This window comes from Tinamus guttatus, unplaced genomic scaffold (genome assembly GCF_059628265.1).
Source record: "Tinamus guttatus ecotype Peru unplaced genomic scaffold, ASM5962826v1 Tinamus_guttatus_pri_ptg000355l, whole genome shotgun sequence".
In the NCBI taxonomy this organism is placed as follows: domain Eukaryota; kingdom Metazoa; phylum Chordata; class Aves; order Tinamiformes; family Tinamidae; genus Tinamus; species Tinamus guttatus.
In genome coordinates, this window is record NW_028288889.1 from 2,194,488 (window position 1) to 2,216,629 (window position 22,142).

The following is a 22,142-nucleotide window of genomic DNA, read 5'->3' on the forward strand; positions in this document are numbered from 1 at the left end:
AGCCTCTTCTGCTGTTTCCTTTTGCTCTGCAGCAATCAATATATCGTCCATATCTTCCCATCGGCACAGTACAGGGTGGTATCGGAGTCCATACCATTATCTTAATTTCTCCTTTGAAATCTGCGTTGATAACTGCAGGTAACACAAACAGCCCTTGTCTCGTTGTTGAAAATCGCCCAATCAATAGTGCTGCCATTCCTCGCCCCAGGGGGCCGTGGACACCAGTTGGAATTAGCACAACTGATGTATCAGTAATTAGCACTTCTATTGTGGTGGCCAGGTCCACCCCGGCGCTGCCGCCTGTGCTGGCGCACAAGCGGCGGCTGCTTCCCGGTGAGGCCGCTCTGAGGGGTGATTTGCTGTCATGGCGCGACCCCCCGCCGCGCTCCGCTTGAAGTTTCCCGAAGGGGCTAGCGGTCGACCTTCCTTATCAAATTTTGATCGACACTGATTAGCATAGTGTTGTCCTTTGTGGCAGCGCGGACATAGTCCAGGCGCTCCTTTGTTTGCTTGTGTTTTCGGACAGTATTTACGAATATGCCCAAATTGGCCACAAGCAAAACATGGCCTTTTCATAGACATTGTTGCAAATGTTTCGGCCATCAGTGAATATTCATACTGTTTGGTACCGACATTAATACATGCTTTTAGCATGTCATCAATAGTAGGATCCTTTAGTGGCCGCAAAACTCTCTGGCAATCAGGGTTAGCATTCTCAACTGCTAGTTGCTTAAAAATGTAGCTTCGTGCTTGTTCATTATCAATTTGTTTCTCCAGAGCCTCATTAAGCCGATCCAAAAACTTCATATATGGCTCATTCGCATCTTGTCTTATGCTAACAAAAGGTTGTCTTTGTTTACCACTCTCCGGAACGGCCTTAAGGGCGCGGAGAGCAAGTGCCTTAACTTGTTGCAAGCCCTCAGGGGGGATTTCTGCTTGTGCTGTTGTAGCACTGTGATCGCCCTCCCCCATTAGCACGTCCACAGTAACAGCCCGTAAAGGACCTTTTTTCGACAGCCGCTGGTTTTCCTCCCCCTGAGCTCGAGCAAGCTCTCTCATTTTCGATTCCCACATCGTGTATTGCATATCAGTCATAATGAGGCGAAACAAGGTTTTAAAATCATGGGGAGTAAAAACCGAAGAATCACAAAGAGATTGTATAAGGTGGGTGGTATATGGTGCGCCAAGGCCATGATCTGTCACCGTACGTCGCACGTCCTTAATAAGATTATACGACAAACCTTCCCAACGCGGATTCTGGTCTGGTGCACAGATAACGGGAAAGGCTTTCAGCATGCCCACATCCCCCGCCTGTTTTGCTCCTCGTTTTACTGAGGCCCATTTATCGTGAGGATCCGGGGGGTATAGGTCTGGCTCCTTTCCAGGGTCAATAGGACCCGGACCAAAAGGATCATCGTCCTGGTCATCAGGTGGCAGTACCGCAAAGGCTTTCGCAGCACGTTTTCTTTTCTGATTCTCATCAGGACACGATTGAGGTAAAGGAGGCGCGGAGGGGATGGCAGGGGCCCCGATCCCGTCATTTATGTTCGACTGCAACCCACTATGAGATTTCAATATTTCGAGTACAACTCGCCATTGTGGCAACAGGTTAGCAGCAGCCTTATCACCGCGCGTGGCACTATCCCACAGTCGGACCCCAATTTGGTCCCATCTTTCCAGATTAAAAACATTCTTACTATTCACCGAAGGATCGTCTTTAGAAGCCCATGCAAGAACCTTTTGCAGCTCTTCTTCACCTAATTTTTTTCTTTGCGGTTTCAAGTTTTTAGGAGAAGCTTCTAAATCGTCCTTTTGTTCCTTCATTAGGTATGAACCCATAGTTCCCAGCCGCTTACCTCTTTCCTTTCAAGAGGCTTTTAGTGTGCACACAAAGTAAGCTTCCTTTCAGCTTGATCCTTACGCTTCCTTTCAGCGTGATTCCCGGGAGTTCAGCTGGGCGGTGCAACCGGAGAGACAGCTAGTCTTCGAGCCCCACGTTGGGCGCCATTTGTTGCACCTTGTGAAGAAACGGACTCAGTCTGGGGTGCAGAGTGAGACAACTTTATTTCCAAACCGACTTCTTTTTATACTTTCTTAACACAAGTGTTGCAAAGCGCACAACCAATCAGCATCTGGCCACCTGCGCGGTTGTCTGGCTTTGTTTCTTTTCTTCTGGCAAGACACGTCGCACACGAGGCAGGGGGAGGTGTTCCTCAGTCCTCGTCTTTCTCGGCTCTGTCCCCCATCTGCTGCAAAGACTGACACCCTTGTGGTTAACTATCTGCTAACAAGGTACTATTGTCTTTGAACAAGCCTCCACAGGACATGACATTTAACTTTTCACATGAACAGTATGAAACAGCACAGTAGGTGGTACAGTATATCAAGAAGATAGTTTTATTTTATTGAATATGTTATGTGTTGTTCCTATTTGGCAGGAAAAGGGCCAAATGATAGATTCAGTGAACATTGTGTAAATATTTGAGCACAAAGAACATAAAATAAAACAAAACTTAAAAATTTATTTTTGCTTAAAAGTGGAATGTTGAACATAACATCCTCTAATTGTAGCAATGAGAACTGGACCAAAATGGATAGCAGACCGTGTGTTATTTCTGCAATATTTTATAGAAAATGAACTTTTTGGAATGCTCTTTACCGATTTAATGTTTGTGGTATCCAAACCAGATTATTTAAAAGCATTTTATATGAAAGTAGTTAAGAAAAATCCTGAAAGATACATTGGTTAAATATTTTTAAAAACATGTTAAAAGCATTTTTTTCACCTGATCTGCAAGTCTGTAAAAAGTGAGCATATGCTTTGGAGATTGGTAGCTATCAGGGAAAATTATTGTACCGTAGGGAATTTGTATGAAATATTCATTCAATTAAGTATTCAAAACTGTCTGAGCCATTCAACTACTCAGTCAAAATGAGCATATTCTAGGAGTAGAGACATTGTTTTTATGATAATACACACAAATTGATTTCTTAAGCAAATGCACTTTTCTGACTTGAATCTATAAAATCTATGATGATAAAGGTTCTGCACTCAGAAATTCTAGAAAATGTTTTACTTGCTCTGCTGTGCTATAAACACAATTTGTAATGCTCCCTGCAGAGTTATTAAGCTACTATAGGGACAAGAACTACCTTTCTGAGTCAGGATGGTTTGGTTTGCTGGATGTTCAAGATCATGCTAGGATGCACAGCTATGCAATTCAGCGTTTCTCTCTATTTAGCTTCTTTTCTACATGCTTGTTTTTCTGTTTCTTTTTTCCTTTTTTGATTAAGCTTATTAACATTGAGGTACTCTGTTCTGAGATATTCATCTGCTTTATTTTTGTTGTTATTGCTTGTTTTTCCTTTTTTTTTCAGTCAGAAACTGAGACTTTACTTTCTATTTGTGCAAATTTTTCAGGATGTCTGAAGCACCTGACCATATTCCGATCTAATCTAATTCTAAGAATCAAGAACTACCGCAGTAAGTCTGCCCAAAGGGCCACTTAAGCTGATTTTTATGTGTATAACAAGGGCAAGGGGATTTCAGACAAAAAAAAAAAAAAAAAGAGGAGATATAAGATGATCTTTCCTTAGGATCTCCTTTACTCTTTAATTATTTTGCTTTTAGAAGTGTATCAATTAGTCTTTTCCTTTAGGGTGCTTCTCAAAGGATATTTGGCCTGCTTTAGTACTTTTGCTGTAGTTGGTGTACTATTCCCTATTTCTCCAGTTTTGCATGGAAAAAGGTTTTCAAGTGTTTTTTTCTAACCTGTAGTTGCATTTTTTTGCTCTGTTTTTTAACTGTGTTGGATTTTTGTTAAACCTCTGCAAATCTCTGTGATTGTTCATCTTTGCCCTTCCCACTTGAAATGTGTCCTCCATTGTGAAATGTTTAAGCAGTCTGTCTGTTGACTTTTACGATGTGATTATGCTATTATAGAGGGAATATTCTGGAAGGATGCAACATGAACTATCCAGGACTAAGTAATGAACTGGTTTTGTTTTTGTATATACAAAAGTTGCTTCAGGAAGTAGTCTGATTGATCACATTGAAATATGTAATTAAGAAAAGTAAACAAGCAGAAGACAAAAGGCCCATGCTAAAAATGTGCAGGAAATGAGAAATCTTTGTCTCATAAGTGACATGGTTGACTAAGTAAGCACATCTATAATAGTGATTTGTCTGGTTGTGAAGAAGAAATTTATGGGATTTATTTTCTGTTCTCCTATGTGGTCCTTGGAGGAAGTTGCATCTTTGCCCACAAAAAAAAACTTGCACCAATTGCTGTGTCAAAACAGGCACTCACATGCATACAGTGCCAGCTGCTGAGCCTGAAGCTGACACTACCTGTGGGGCTGACTTGGTGGCTTCTCAGTGCATAACTTCAGCCATGGATCCAGAAGGAGGGAAAAAAAATAATTGAGCACTACTGCTGACCCTGTACGTACAATTTTGCTGTATTCTAGCTTAAACAGAACAAAAAAAAATGCCCTGTGAAGTTTTCCTTCATTTTAGGAAAATTCATCCAGCTTATTCTCCATCTTACATTTTTCAGTAAGCAACCAACACGCATTTAATCTATCTTATTTATTTTTTATGCAAAATAGGATTGGAACATTCTTAAATGTTTTGTCTTATGTCAAAATACTCAGGGAAGTAGAACTTTCACAGCAAATGCTTAACATCATTTTTTTTTATCTATCTGTGCTCCTTTAAAGAGGAATGAAAATAAAAGAAAACAAAACTCAATTTCAGTAAATACTGAGTTACCAAACGTGAACAGAATACAAATAGTGAATTCAATGAATGTAGTAAATACAGACAGGCAGGATTCATGTAAGAGTGTCTGTTATTTATCTACTTCTTCAGGCAACTTACCTTGGTTACAAAATTCTTGATTGTTTCTCCCAGCACTGCACTGCAACTGCATGGTGGCATCTGCAAACACATACATTTTTAGGACGTATTAGGCTTGATTGTTTCAATATCAAATCTTTTTTTTTTTTTTTTTTTTTTTGGTGAGATGAGAGTTCCACAAATCTGTTCAAGCTGCATATAGGGTTGATTCAGAAGAATATCATCATATTTTGAACCTTGAACTGTGTTGAACAGAAGCTGTAACAGAAGCTGGTGTTTCATCTCAACCAAACACAGAGGAAAATGTGACTTGCCAAGATCATATTCTCACTTTAGGCACCACAGTTAAAAGCCTGTTTAAATGGGATGAATAGAATGATAAATCTGAAATAATATTAAAAGCTTGTAACTGAAATGCATTTTAAAGGCTTTTGAAACCATTTTGAACCATTTGCATACCTCTCCATTTCCCCCTGAATAATTCAGAGAACCAAAGGAGAGTCAACATGGAGTTAGTCCTGAGCAGGGCAGAGGACATTTAAGGCAGTTTGGCAATCAAGGAACGTTTGGCAATAACAATGTTAATGTATTAGATTTCAAAATCCTTAAAGGAGGGAAAAGCTGTGAAGCACCATTACAGTAATTTTGAACTGTTGAATTCTAGAAAAGGAGAACCACACAAAAATGCAGAAGCTAATTAAAAGGAATGAAAGTAAAAATTCAGTGTGCGATATACGTATGATGGAGATTGCTTAAAGTAACCATATTAACCAATGGAAATAATCAAATGAAAAAATATTCCAAAAGGGACAAACAAACAGCCAGAATGGTTAAGCATCACAGGAAAAAGAGATTAAAGATATCCTCAACAAGTGGAAATCATCAGTGAAAAAGTAGGCATTCTGACAGAGTAAATACAAAATTGTAAGGGTAGCAAAAATATTTGAAGGAAAACTTTCTAAAAGCATAAAACATAATAAAAATATTATCAGAGTGCAGAGGGAAAAGTGCCTCTGAAGAGCTATCCAAAAGAGAAAAAACACCAGCACCTTTCTCTGGGATTAATCAAGAACAAGTTGTCAACAATCCCATCTATGATGAAGTAAAAAACCAATGGTTTTGCTATTACTCCCTTCTGAATAAAAAATTCTTTATCAAGTACTTGCCTAGAAATTGAGAAATTTGGACTCAAATGCTTCCCCAGCTTGAAGGGACTGGAGATGCAGCTATGAGAGCAGGATTGTGGGGACAAATGCAACTGCTGCTCTGAGAGGAACGATCCTACATCAATATTGTGCTTCCCTTCAGTATTCTGTCTGCAGTAACAGAGACAACCAGCCCTCTTCTGTGTAGGCAAAGTAAGTGATTGGCACTATGATATACGATACATTTTTCTGCCTGAGTAAATGCTCAACAGAGCTCAATTACTGTATTTTTCTTCTGATGACCAAGATTTCAGATATTCACATTCATATAATTAATTCATCATGGATAAGAGAGAGTCATTTGGGGTAAATTGTGTGTTCTAATTCTTGCTAGAATTGGTAATTTGAAGTTTTTCAAAGACTAGACAGCTTGTATGAGCATATTCAGATAAATTCAGATTAGTAGAAAATACAACTATTCTTATATTAAATCAAGCTAAAAGTATGTGCCACAACAAATTTTCAAACAACTGAGCTTGTAGATTTTTTTCAATAGCTTCTTAACTCTTGGAGAAGGAAGATCCCAGTAACTGTAATTATGAACATCTTTATTAAAAATACAATTTTGAACTTACATGAAAGCATTCAAACAAATATGTTAGTGAATGAGAGAAATTATGAAATCTAGACAGCACAGAGTCTAAGATTATCTTTTGTTTATAACAACTCTGGGTGTGGATTTTGATACATGATCTTGGACTCTAAGTTAACTGTATTGTTTCTCTTCCATGTCCGGACTTGATGTCTGTTACCCACCAGGTATTAAGATTCCTCAGGAATTCACTTCTTCACTCATTGAAGGTTATGTGAGTGCCACAGCTGGATTTAAACAACCTCAGGGTACAATGGAAGACATCTCCTGCTGCCCTACCAAAAGTCAGGGCTGAAAGAGAATGTCACGGCCACTAAATCCTGGACTGAGGTTAAACTAACTGAAAGATACATGAAAAAATACTGGGACAGGTAAGGGGAATTTGTATGAGAAATGGTTGAACTTCACCAAAAAAAAAAAAAAAAAATGGAGGGGAGTGCAGGAGACCCCTGGGGACCCCTTCTGGACTCTCTGCCTTATATTTCCTAATAATTAATCCTTTGATTTAGAGTCATTAGTGTAACAATAATGGATAACAGCCCATCCCTTCGAGTATTGAACTGATTCACTCAAATTAGTTTTTTCTGTAGGAAGGAATGAGACATTAATATATTTCTTTCATGGTTTGTGAAGAGTTTTTTAAAATTATTTTGCATTTTTAAAGATTTTTAACATCCTATGATATTGGAAATCATGTATAAATAGAAAGTTTATATTAATTTTATTTTAAGCTGAAGGAAAATGGCAAATTGACATGTTTTATAAAAATTAATTTAAAAAATTATAGTTGTTCAATAGTTGAAGAGGATACCTGTAAGTTTCTATTGAGAAAACTTCCATTTTTCTATTAGTTTTTAGATACTTAAAATATGCATTCACAAAAAAAACAAAATTAAATGTTATTTTCATTCTATTTTTCCTTGACTCATGATAGATATTATGTTCAGAATCTGAAAATTTAATATATGCACTATTCTGGTAGATTATATTAAATATATTGTAACTATGTTGAAATATTTCTTAAAATCTTTATAGCCAGAAAAATATCAACATTCTCTATTATGTTGTCTGAGAGAAAACTCTAGAGATAAAAGTCAGCAGTTGGCCAGATTCTCAACAGGTGTATATCTCCCTAGCTCTCTTGAATTTAATAGAGTTGGACAGATTTAGCCAGCCAAAGATCCAGACAGTTTTATCAGAGGAGTGTCGCATGGTTCAATAACTGTACTTGTACGGAATGCTGACTCAAGAAAACGTTTGCATATTTTCTTAGCAGGGAAAAATGTGAACCCAATGAATAAATTATGTCACCGTGAGCAGTTATAAAAGTAATTGTAGTAAATGCGATATCTACACAGACAGAAATAGAAAATAGTAAATGAACATGGATACATGCAGTATACATAAAATACCATGAGGGGTTTATCTGTCCAACTCTGTAAGGATTACAGTGGGATTTTGATATTTCAGAAATATGTAGCCGCAGTTTAACTCTCACTTGCATTGGCAACTATAGTAAGAGTGCACTGTACACAAGAGCAGTGCTGGTAAGGTAAGGTAATAAAAAATAACAGGCCTTATTACTATTTCAGACATCCCAGATGGGGAATCTATGAAGAGTCCAATATTTTTTCATTTTAACAACCAAATATGTTATATATCTGTTGCTGTTCCTGGTCAGATGTAGCCAACTAAGGTGCTAAGAAGGATGTGTCTTATCCAGGAAGTAAAAGGCTAGGGGAGAGGCTAGGATGTTAGCTCTGATATAAAACATTTCTCTCTGCGGAGAGAGAGGCAAAATTAAATGTTAAGAATGTAGTGTGGGCTGAGGCCCATACTTCCTCCACCCTTCCCATTCTCCTGTCTGGCCATTTGGATAGGAAGCTCTCATGAGAGTTGCATTTAGAACATAGATTTGCTTCATTGCGAGTTCTGCAACTTTCTTTATCCTCTTTGTTTCAAATGAGAATTTGAAGTTTATATTCGGACTTGAACCACTGTCACAGGAAAGTTAAAATTAATGAGAGCATGGGCAGGATTTTATGGATAAATAGGGTATTTGTGGGCAGAATTGTGGGCCTGTTGCCGTATTCATTACTTGAGATCTGTTTTATTCATTATATGTGATCTATTCTGTAAAAAGCCTATATCAGCCAGTATAGGATTATTCATTAACATCTTTATCCTTCGGATAAGTAAAAAGTCATGCTGATCCACAGAAAAGTTTGGTGTATTACTGATGTGGTATAGCAATGTTTAGGACCTGTTGGAGATAGGTTGTGGTTGATAGGACTTATAATCTTATGACCTCACAGATGCTTTCCATTTGCTATCTGTATTTACCAGTTGTACTAACCTGATATGAATTTTGCTTCTCGACTTCCGAGAAGTCAAGAAGAACAAGGAAAGAAGTTGCAGTTATGGTAAGAGATCTGCATCTGGTCCATGGAACCAAATAAAATAATAAATTTCATGGTGCTTTCAGTAGAATGTTGGATGATTTTCCATGCAACTCATTTAACAACTACAGGAATCTTCTGGGCTAGGTGTTTACTGGGACAGAAAACTCCTCCTGAAACTTTTGTTCCTTACTCCAGAAAGATCACCACTCAAATCAGGCTGAATGTCCTCACTATGGAAATGGCTTCTCCAAATATGAATGAAAACTAAAACAACTCAGTAACAACAACAACAACAACAAAAGCTCTTTTAGCTAAAAGAGAGTCCTATTTCTTTTTCCATCTTAAAAATGTGTTTTTCTGACATATTGCAAGATCTGCTTTAAAGCAACACCTCCCTGTGCCATTGCTAGATTGATTTAAAAATAATGAGACTACAGGTTCAGAGTGGCTGCTTGCATTTAATACCATCTGTCATGTTTGCATCTGAGAAGTTGCTTGCAAACTAGAAATTTATCATTTAAGAAAGAACAGTTCTGCATATCATCATTCATTGGATTTCACAGTGAGATAATCAATTATGTCTCTACATTGGTGCAAGGTTAAGGATGGAGCAAATAATCACTTGCTTCAGAAATAAATATTTCCAGTCTTTTAAAGAAGGACTGCTAGAAAATCACATATGAGTTATTTTATATGTATTTGTGTATGAGTAAGATGCAAAAACTAATGATAAGGTCCATCCTGTCTTTTTTAAGTTGGTATATAGGCATACAGACCTTCTCTGTAGTCATTGAGACAGCCACAGTGGAAATCTTTGAATGAGGCTGTTGTGCCTCATCTGGTTCATATTTCCATATATGCAGGTCCATATGTGCAACATCTTGTGTGGGTATATATATATATATAAAATATACAGCACTATATACTTAATATATGAAACATATATTGTATTCCTGTTATTTATTAATTCATTATATAAAATATACATTATAAAAATCTATACATTTTTTCTTATCTTCCCTCCACTACTACCTGTAGAATATACCTTACTGGCTCAGACTGAATTTCTAATTGCATGATTTCAGTTAGGTAAGAAAACTTCAGCAAAACCTAAGTCTCCTAACTTGAATAAGATATGAATCAGTTCAACACAGCAGAAAACAAAACAAAACAAAACAAAATAAAAAGTCTTTTCTAGAGAATTAGATAAAAGCATGACATACCCTTATATTGAATACTGCTGCAAACCAAGCATAAGAAAAGTGGTTATATGAAAAGTTTTTCCACAATGTGTACATTTTACCTGCACATATTCACAATGTGCATGTTTTTCCCGCGCAATATAAACTGCATTTTAACTCTGAGTAGCATATAATAAAACAGTGAAAAATTGTCTCCTGACAAATTTGTCATATAACTTTGTAGATATATCAAATATATTGCTACCATTTTTTTGTGATACTCTTAGGCATTATTACAGTACACAGAAATATGCTTTACAGAAGAAATCTTTGTTCTCTAGGATGCATATGACCTAAGGAAGGAAGAGTAATTTTTAGGAATGCAAGCAGTGCACATGTCAATGAAGTAAGCAAGGAGAACACAGAGCATGCTGCTATCTGGGATTGCCAGGCTCATCAAGTCCAGTTCCCCTGTAATCACAAGCAATCAGTTTATATAGTCCCACTGATACATGTATTAAGCTTCTCTTCATCTCCTGTATTGTGCCTAAAGAAAGCTGCGTTATCAGTGGAAAGAAAGAATATAATATATGGTTGCAGACCAAAAAAAAAAAAAAAAAAAGTTAATTTGAATACTCAGAGGAACCTACATAAAAAGTGAAAGGTAAGACAAATGGTCTTCTTGAGCACGTCAAGGCAAATAAAATAAACTTTGATGCCAAGTTTCATTCTTGTCTAGACTGGAAAGCTAATGGACATGTTTATTGAAGCAGTGAAACTACAAGAAAACTTCTGCCTTTTGCTCTCAGTTTAAAGAAACCAATGTGTTCTCCCCTCTAGCCATACTCTTGGCCTTGGGGAGTCTCATAGCTGCTTTCTAAAGGAACATTTTATTGGTAATAATTCCCTTGCTCTATTTGAGGAGCAGAAAGGAGGATTCAAGCACCCTCCAGCAGACACTTAGGAATACACAGACGTGCAAAATGAAGTAATTTTATATATGTTAAGATCTGACAGAACCTAGCGACACTCAGATGCTAGAGGTGGACATGTCTGTGGTTTCGTAAAATGATCACACTGAAACCATCACAAGGGTGTTTGATCTGTAGTGATACATTTTATAACGATATAAACAAGGGGAAAAAAGAGATTTAAAGAGCAATCTCAGGTCTTGTGAGATTTACCTTTGGTAAATTATGACAATTCTTCCCAATCATCATCTTCTTCAAATGCCCATATTTGTGTTCCAAGAAAACTCACTCCATGATTTTCCCAGAAGTTGAAATGAGGCTGAGTAGGCTCAGAACAGAATAGTTCTTAACAAAATGTTTTTTTTTTGAGAACAGCCTTTTTGAGTTGGCTGGAACTTCTGCCTTTCTATGTGTATAAGGGAGAATCACAGCTATTCAAGGATAGCCAGGCCCATGCCTAACTATGATATTGTCCAGCTTTCTAAGTGCCCTTGCAGGCAGCTGATTATCACCTAAAAGTATATGCGTCTAGTTCTCTAACTTCTCTGGCTTGATACTCATCCAGTGCTGGTTTTCTCTGAACATTTATCTGGGTCCAAAGGTCTGGGAGGCCTTCCTGGCGAAGACTGAGGCAAAGAAGGCATCTATCCCTTATCCGTGTCTACTGCCACTAGTGAATTCAGCCACCCCATTCAGCAGTGGACCTGCATTTTCCACATTCAGCCTATTACTGATAAAATAACGTTAGAAGCTCTTCTTGTTAACCTTGATGTGCATTGCAAATGTCAACTCTATTTGAGCTTTGTCTTTTCAATCATTGTTTCTGCGTGTTTGGGTAACAGTTCTAAATTCCTCCTTTATAGTCAGTGGCATCCTGCCTTTTTGCTTTGAGATCCATCATGAAAACCCTGCTAGGCAAACCAGTGTCCTGATATTATGAGTTTTGCTGAATATAAACATGGAAGATATTTCCATGACTTGGTTGAGGCCTCTCAAATTTGGAAGCAACTTCACCTTTTGGAGTTTCCTCCTACAGTTTCCCATGTATCTATAGCCAGAATAAGCCAAAGTTTTCTCTGAAGACCAACATTTGGACTTTGCTACTTGCATTCCTCACTCCCCCCAGGATCTCAGACTCCACTTCTAAAGCTGCTGTTGATTATCACATCCCCAATTATGGGGATCATATCTGACTGACCATCTAATTCTTGATGAGAAAGTAATTCTTGACACCCCCAGAAATGTTCTTGACTAGTTGCATTTCTCTGTGTCAATCTTCCATCAAATTTCAGGGTTGTTAAAGTCCCATATGGAAACAGGTTCTGTGATCCAAAGACCTCATTGTGTTGTTTTAAGAAGGTTTTGTTCAATTCCTCACCTTGATTGGGTGATTTGCAGCATACTCCAATCACAATGTTACCTTCATTGGCCTCTTCTCTAATCCTGACCCACAAGCTCTCACCCAGTTTTGTGTCTGTCCCAAAGAGCTCTGCATCCAAGTTCCTTCACACAGAGGGCAACCCCCTTTCCTCTTCTTTTCTGCATGTTTTTCTCAAAGAGTCTATATGCACCCCTTGCAGCATTCCAGCAGTGAAAGTGGTCCCACCATGTCTCAGTTACTGCAAGAATTACACATTTCAGGTTCTCTAAAATTGAGATTTGTTTCTTTTATTTTGTTTCCCAGCCCGTGCGTGTCTGTGTACAAGTACTTGAAAGGAGTGTCCTTTTAGCCCCTTTTTATTGTTGCTGACTTCTCTCTTGCGTCTATCCTCCTGAAACTTTTTTCTTTTTCCTCCTTTCCAGTTTCCTCCCCTAACAGCAGGTTGTCCTTCTGTCCACCTTGAAAAATCTTCTTTGTACTGTGTAGCAGTTCTCACTGTTAGAAATCCTCCCAGAGAGAGCTTTGTTGCAGACTCTCTGCTTTCTGTCTCCATTGAATAGGATTCAGAGAAAGCATTATGTTACATATGCATTATGTTATGTTAATAGCCTGTACTGTCATCCCTATTTAGAGTAGCAGAGCTTATGTTTTACATATGGTCTAATTTTGCTATTACCTGGGCACTGTATGTTGAACAGCTGTGCCTTGAGATATTTACAAAAAGAATGAGTACATGTTGATTTTAAAATTGCTTTTGAACCTAGCCTCTCTCTTTCTCTCTGCTTTTGTGTTTATTACATTTACTGCCAGATATGTAAAAATAATTGAAACCTTTCAAGAACTTAATGATAAGAAAGATTATTTCAGAGTCTAAGTTATTGACATTGAGAACACTTACAAATCAAATGTCTGACTCCTCCTGCATGTCTGCTAGTCTGGGTACGGTATCTAAGTCACCAAGTTGAGCAGCAGGGAAAACAACACTAACACATGACAAACTGCTGTCAAACACTGCTGTTATTACTCACTTATATAGGGCTACATAGTTTAGCGCAATAAATGTCTTACTATAGGCACAGATGTCTAGATCCTAACACAACACAACTCTTAAATACTGTTTCTGTGTACAGATGTATAGAAAAAGAAGAAAAAAAATGTTTGATTAAGGTATCCTGTTAAGGAAAACAAAGCCAGTTTGAGGGTGTCGTTCCTGAGGGCCTTTGCAAGTTTTGTCACATTTTTCATCTTCTTAATGTACCAAGTCAGATATTTCCTGAATGCAACCCATCTTTATAAATACTCTCAATATAATGGACATTTTCTTATTTTCAAAGTTTCATAAAAATATAGAATATGTACACTATATTTTATAAATTAAAAAGAAAAAAAAATCTGATTCCAGGGCATTGTGGAGCTACAGATTTGAGAGAAACAAATTATTCTGAATAATCAATAGTTTTAAGGGAGGTATATAGACTTGTTGGTCTAGTTCTCTAGTTCAGCTTAGCACCAACTGGCAGCATAGGGATATTCTGAGATCACAGGATTGTTTTCTCTATCTAAGCCCATGTAGCATTGCTTGGAGCTCCTCCTCCTTGGAACTTTCCTTCTGACCAGATCTCTGATTAAACAAGGAAACAAACAAACAAAAAAAGAGACAGGGAAACGTTTGCCAGTACCTTCAGATAGAAGATAATTCAAAGCAAATTTTATTCAGCAGGGCAATGAATTGGAGCAAGCCTGAAGCAGCCAAACTGCAGGTACCGCATATGGCAGACCCATCAACAATTTCTGAGCCACCAGCACAGCTGCTTGAGGAATCTGCCAAGAGGCCAGATGTCACTTTTGGAAAGCTACATAACACAGCTTGAATTGTGAATCCTTTGATGGGAAACCATTTTCACTGGGTCACGTTCTGATCTCATTTACATTGTTTCAAAAATAAGATTTTACACAAAATAAATAAGGACAGATTTTTATATGAACATATAGATTTTTTTTTAAGAAAAACTGCAGAAAAACTGTTTTAAATTAGATTCTCAGTTTACAAGGCTGTGTTTTTAATAAAAAAAAGAAATCTAGACATTTGCATGTGTAATTTAAATAATGAAAGCAATAAAAGGAATTAAAAGCATTACACACATCTTCCTAACAGGGTTTTAAAAATAATTCTTATTGCAGGTTCTTTTAAATTAGCTTTTCTTAGCATTCGATATGCTAGCAAATATGTATATTACTAATCTTTTAATGACTATGAGGTCATGAGGCTGTGAATACTTTTAAAGTATTTTGAAATGGTATTTTTATTAAGATATTATCAAGATCCTACTAAAGGAGAAGTATAGAAGGACAGACTAATAAAAAGTAAGACCATTGGTAATGCAGATTAAGCCCTGTATATGATCCTTGTGATGACTCTCACACTCTATTAAAACATATAATAAATTCCATAAAGAAGTAGCACAACAGTCTCATTACAGCAACACTTTAAACTCGCTTGGGAGTAGATGAGGTAAGTTGTGATTTTTTTTTTCTTTCTGGCAATGATGAAGACTATTTAAATATTATTTGTGTTTACAGAAATTAAGCTTCCCTTTATAAGAAGAGGCAGACTCCATTAAAGTCTGCTTATTGGAGAACATTTCTCTTTTTTCATATTTATGAGGACTTATGCAGAGCAACCAGCTCTGCAATCTTGCCTTAGACTAACCTGTGTGTTGTATGATATTCAAAATACTTTGTTTTAGTATTCTCTTTATATGTAACTTTACCCACAGATATTCACTAAGGCTTCAAAGCTCACAGCCAAACATTTTCACAATTGAGTTTTGATTATGGAGCAATTACAAGGTCTGTCTCTGTACCTCTGTCCATGTCTTACAAGAAGACATCTTGTTTTCTAGAAAAGCAAGATTCACAGAGCTTCTGAAAGATTCAAGACCTGTTACATCAGTGGCATTATTTTATTCAAAAGAAAAACATATAATGCATTTGGTTTCATAAGACAAATTGGACAGTCTAAACGTTACTACCAGAATCTACATTATATCAGCTAATATCATTTCTTTCTTGGAAAAAGTAGTAATAGAGGGCTTTTCTTGCTCAATATTGTGCTTTAGTATTTTGGTATTTTCTGCACTTCTTAAGACAAAAGAAGTAGTATGATCACTGTTTTATGGCATACAGGCTGTTCAAAATCAATTCATATGATTGACAGTTAGTACCATGTATGTCAGAATTAGTTTTTCCATTAAATGTATTATCTGCAAAAGCTGCAGTTTAGCACTAAACAAATGTGTTTAAAGGAGAAGAGAGTCCAAGTGCCATCTATCTTGCTAAATAATTAAAAATATGTATCTTCAGCTGCATACCAGTTCTCATTCATATACACGAAATATAGAATGAATAAATCATTTTTACATATGAAATTGATCCTTTGCTCCTATTCAACTTGTAGGTGATAATTTGTAGTACTTGACTGTTTTTAATAGTTTTCTTCTTGTTGTAATATAAAGTTTACTTAAGCCAATGTTCTGCAATATGAAAACCACAAAACAAATTGATGACAAAATTAAAGGGAATGCTTAATATCAATCAAAAATAAAATTGCATAATTCTTGTTGAAAGGTTATTTGATTTTTTTCTATCTTATGATACCTCAAAATTATGTTATTTAGTACAGAATGGAAAATGGGCTGATTGTCAAAACAAATATAATATTCAGTTATAATTCGTACTTCTGTTCAAGTATAAAAGTTCATGTGGCATTTATATCATTTTGCTGTTCTTTAACCCTTTAATTTTCTTACTCGATCCTATCCCAGTAAACAGGTTATTTATATAATCTTAAACACGTTATTTATGTCTTAATTATTTAAGACAAGAACTGTTTGAATTTAACTGAAAATAACATATCTAAAATGTCAACAACCTGAAAAATCCTACTGCTCATAATGCTGAAAAAAACTTCAAAAACTCATCTATACCAGTCCTCTTCCCCATGAAACTTAGACTATCTCTAACAAAATAATGCAACCTGATCAGCATTTTCAGGTTAAAAAAGGATGACAGAGAAGATGTTAGGATAGTTGAGAGTAGCATGGGAAAGGTGAATAGGAAAGCTGTTTCACTGTCTTTTTTAGTAGAAAAATGAGGAGGTATTGTTTGGAATTGTCAGATGGCAGGGCCAAGACAATCAAATTGAGATTCTTTACGTAATGCTCTGAAATGTTTTTATGCTGTATGTTGACAAAGACAAAACTTTAAATGGGTTCATTAAACAAATTCAAAGAGAAATCCATCCACAATTATCAAATACAAAGAAAATACTCTGATGATGCCCTGAAATTCCTGAAATTACTGAAGGCTCAGTGCATACTGTAGGGATGATGCTTACACTGTCACCTTCAGTCCCTTTTCCCCCATGTCTCCAGGACAATGAGAACATAGTATCCCAGTCACTGTAGGAAAATTATCTCCCTCATCATGCTATCTACTGTTCCAGGACTCCATAGTTGGACTTGTTGAATAACCTTTTCCAGTCATTCTTATGCTATCACATCCTTTAACTTTCCCTTAAAATTCTTCAAGGAAGGCAAATTCCAGCCTTTCCCTGGGCTGACAATTTTACTACTTGCCACAATCAATATTAGTAAGTTTTCCGCGGTATCTTCTTTATTCTTAATCAAAGAGATTATCCTTTTGTCCTTGCCATAGTAGAAATGGAATAGGCTTGATAATGATCCTCTTTATAACATACAACAGAACAAATAGCAACTAGCAAGTTCTCATCTCTTTTTAGAATAATAAAAAAGTCCTTTATAAAACAATTCATATACCATATCTTTTAAATTTCTTTTTCTGCTTTAAAAAGACTGTCTCTGATCTGTCTGCATCAGTGTCTTCCAAAAATTGGATATAGTATTGCAGATTTAGCTTTCCCAGAACTGAGTGGAATAATTTCTTGAGTCTCATATAGAACATTCACTCAGAGAATCCTATCGAGGCACTATCATAGCCTTGATTCCCATTAGCTTTGTGTTCTATAGATCCTTTTCCTGCCATACTGCTACTTATAGCCAGTTTGTATCTTTCTTGCATTGATGCCTTTGATTTTTTTCTACCATTCCCTCCTGAGAATGGTTCCTTGTACTTGTCTTGACTGAATTACATCCTGATGATTTTTGCTGTAGCTCCAATTTGCAAAGTTCATCTTGAATTCTGACACTCTCTTCAAGGGGATTTTCATTTCTTATATCTTGGGGTCATTCACAAAGAGTATACTCATGCACATACTCTTTATTTCTTCATCCATGTAAGTATGGAATAAAATCATGTTGATGTAAACCCATTAAAGAATCCATTTGAATTAACACCCCTCTGTTTGGTAAAGAAGTTAAAAAGGTCTTGTTTTTTTTAAAAAAAATCTTTTTTTTTTTTTCCTTTGAGCTGTTTTCCTGGCTCTCTTGCAAGACAATTCCATACTGGCACTGTCAAAAGTCTAACAGTAATCCACCTACTATTTAACACTCCCCACCAGAGTGCATACTCTGACAAAAATAAAATAAATAAAAAATTCACCATGGTCTGTTCTCAGTATAAATATTTTGACTGTTTCAGATCTTATTATCCCCGCTGGAGCTTGCAAAAGAGTGTTTCAAAAATTTGAGACTCCTTTGGTATTGAAATCAGACTGATACCTATAGTTTCTTGTTTCTTCTCTTGTCCCCTTTAAAAGGATAAATACTATGTTTGACCTTCTTCAGTACCTTGGAACTTTTCTCGTGCTCAGTAGTTTCTCAAAGAGAATGATTAATCTTTACAAGATTGTATTAGCTAGTTCCTTAAGTACTTTGGGGAGAATTTTATCGGAGTCTGTAGATGTGAGTTCTTCTGATCTATGTGCACTTTTTAATCTATTTTTAACCATTCTTCCTATGCTTGTCTCCATGCTAATATTAATTTTCTTAGGAGCCTCGACACAATCCTTTTTGGAGGGGGTGGTTTAGAGGAGGAGGTATTCAGACAGAACTGAATATTCCAGCTTTCTCTGTGCCATCTTTTATGTTTACGTATTCAAATAAATAACAAGACTTTGCTCTCTCTGCCTTTCGCTTGGTTCTAATGTGGATGTGGGACTTTCTTTGTTGCCTTGTTTGGTCCCTTGGTAGTTTTAACTTGTTTACATTCTTTACTTTTATTATTTATTTATTTATTTTATTTTGTCTTTTTAGAGTGCAGTCTTTTCTAGGGCACTTCTCTTAACTTTTGTTTGACTCCTCACTGAAAGCTTTTAGAGACTCTGGGGGTTTCTTTCTCAGGAAGATAAGCTAAAATTCTCAAATCCAGCATGTTCAGACAACAATTTCTTTCACAGAAACTTTTATTTTAGTGTGTGTCCTTCTACCCTCCTGAAGCCAAAGGGAGGAGTTCTCAATGTTTTGAATATTCTTTTTTTTTCCTTTAATCAATAAATATTCATTTTAAAATGCAGAGTAGGCTTTTAAAACTACACGCTCAGAGTTGTGTTAACAAATCTGTAAAAACTATTTTAGCTTAAGATATTGTAATTCTGAGAAATTATTGAAAAAATAACTAGAGATGTTATAAATAATTCTGTTTTTAACTTTTTATTTCCATTCCTTTCCCTAGTGACATGCATTTTATTTTTTTTTGACAGTCATCTGAGTAATCATGTTGCAAACCACTGATGAGAATCTGCCTGTTACCAGCTTTCATGTATAATAAAACAATTGCATACTATATTGTAATAAATTGCTTCAAAGGAGTGACAACTTAATTATCTAGACTGAACAGTGGGCTAGAATTGAAATACTTCATACCTATGGATAATGACACAGTTAATCTGATCAGAATAGTGCCTAGAAGACTGCAGTTTGGTTTTTGACACCCAAATTAATCACCTAAGAATAACTGTCTGAAAATGCAAACAAATGTTGAGACACCATTAAGAATTCAGGAACATGGCCACAGCCTAGGTTATAGTTGTTGCAGAACAGATACAATGTAAATGAAGAATAAGGGATATGATAAATGATTTCTTAATATAGATTTTGTAGACTCAGCTCCCTCTAGCTCTTTATATGATGTTCTTCTCCACGCTGTTTGAGTTTCTTAGAAAGACTTTTTTTCTAATCTGAGTCCACTAAATTTCCATAAAAAGATCCTGCAGGAGTCACACATCATTGCATACACAATACCTAGGAGGCAAAAGAGTTTACTTGTATCTATCTACAGCCCACAGAACTTGTTCCAAGAGAGAGACAGAATAATACTATTCTCACTCTTAGTAGTAATGAATGAATCCCTAAAATTTCAGTAGAAATTCAAAACTTCAATCTGCTAACATTTGAAAGTTAAAGAGTCTGAGATTCAACATGCGTTGATGCATTCCTATATTGATGTACTTTCTACATCCAGACTGAAATAGTAATTTCTTTTAGCCTGACTATAGCTGAAATAATTCTCCCTATGTATGTGTTTTGCTTAAATGAGCAGAATAAGTATTCTATTCTCTCTATGTCTTTCCTACTCTATTGCAGTAATACAAAGCTATATAAACTCATTCAGATGCTTGTTCATGGCAGACAGGATTGTGTAGGCCGACAAGCACATGGGATCATGTAAGCCAGGAAATGAGAGAGTGCCATGGCAGAAGCAAAAAAAAAATGGATAATAAATTAAAAAATAAACAGAAATGAGTTTTACTCAGATTGTTGCAGGACAGTTCTTTTTGTAACTTCTTGTGTAGCCGCATGTCTGAGGAAAACCTCTTTCCTGGTTTGCCCTTACAGGAAGTAGATCACCCTGTCCCAAAATGTGGCAGGAGCCTGATACTCCACATCTGATAACTATAGCTTAATCAGTAGGTAATTAACTGGGGATGCTGAAGACAAATCCTTTCCGGTGAACATCCAGGAATGATGATATTACAGAGTGAAATGGTATATGCACAACAAGCTGGTGGTATCTCCCCAACCTCTGTTTGGCTTCTGTACAGCAGGTGTAAGGACCCCTAAAAGCAAAAGATGTATAAGGAGAAAAGGCAGACATGAAATTCAGAGATAACCATGAGGGAAGGTCCAAGAGTGAGCAGTGTGTAAGTCTGCTAATTCTGTCTTCATAAAATCAGCAGAATACTGGAAAAACTGATAGGACCATAGTTTCTATCAAACTTTAGTTTAGACAAAAACCATAGCCTACAGCCTACCGCCAAAAGCAGTAGAACTGGCAAGTACACAAAAATTATACTTCTTACATGAAACTGCAAAACTAGACTTGTCACTATTTTCATGTTTTGGCTTCAACTATAAGAAGCTCAAGGCAATATGAAATGAATGAAGTTAATCAATGTATTTGAAATGCTTAACTTAAAAGGTGGACTACTGAAGTAAGTTAATTACTGTGATTTTGTTAACTTAGTGGTTTTAAAGTTCTGCATTATTTTAAATTTGTCTTACAGTTTTGGAGAATTTTTGACATTCCTATAAGCATGTTACGGGCTGCTATATTTTAAATATCTTTTCTATCATAGAAAGATATTCAAGATCATATGTTCAGTTCCAATTCTCTTTTCCTTTCTATACCAAATCTTTTTTTTTTTTTTCATAAGACTAGAATTTCTGAGATTCGTGTCAAATTGTGATTATTTAACTGTTTTAACAAAAATATGGTTGTATCGATATCGGAGATACTTGTTCATTGCCAAAGGAATTATTTCCAATAACACTTTTTAATTACATGTTATACACTGTAATTTGAAAATGGTAATAACTTGCAGACCCTTAAAAAAGTACAGAATCTGTCTATGGAATGTTTAATTGTGCTTAAGCATGTTTAACTCTTACATTGGTCCCAGCTGTAATCTGTATCTTAAACTATAATGAAATAGTTGGAAGAAAAAAATAGATTTTTGTGGTTTTCAGAACAAAAGCTGACACTATATGCCCTTTGTACGGGCAGTTCTTATTCAAATCAATAAGACTTTTGCTTAAGGGTTCAGAAATGACCTCTTTGCTTGTGAATGTCATTACCATTTATATCATTGGAGTTCTCATAGATTGTAACTATAAATCTAGGAAAATGACTTGGAGGCAGTCACCTACCCTTTCATAAACATTGTCTAGTAACTGCTCTAATATATATCACAGTGACTGCAGACTGATCTTGTTGCTGCTTAAACTGGAAAGAAGTAATTCTTGTATGAATTCAGGGGTGACCACAGTAGATTACCTAATATTTTATCAATTATTTGTTTAGGATAGAAAGATTATATATATATATATATATATAATGACATATAGAAAGAATAGTCATTATATATATACATATATATATATATATATATATATGTATATATATAATGACTATTCTTTCTCAGCCATGAATGAATGCAGTTACAGGTTCCATATCTGAGGTATGAGTCAAACAACAGGACACTTAGTAATGAGAGAAGAGTATGTAAGAGTATAATATGGTATTGGAACATTAAAACCCCACTCCACAGTGTAGAATCACCCCAAGAAATTG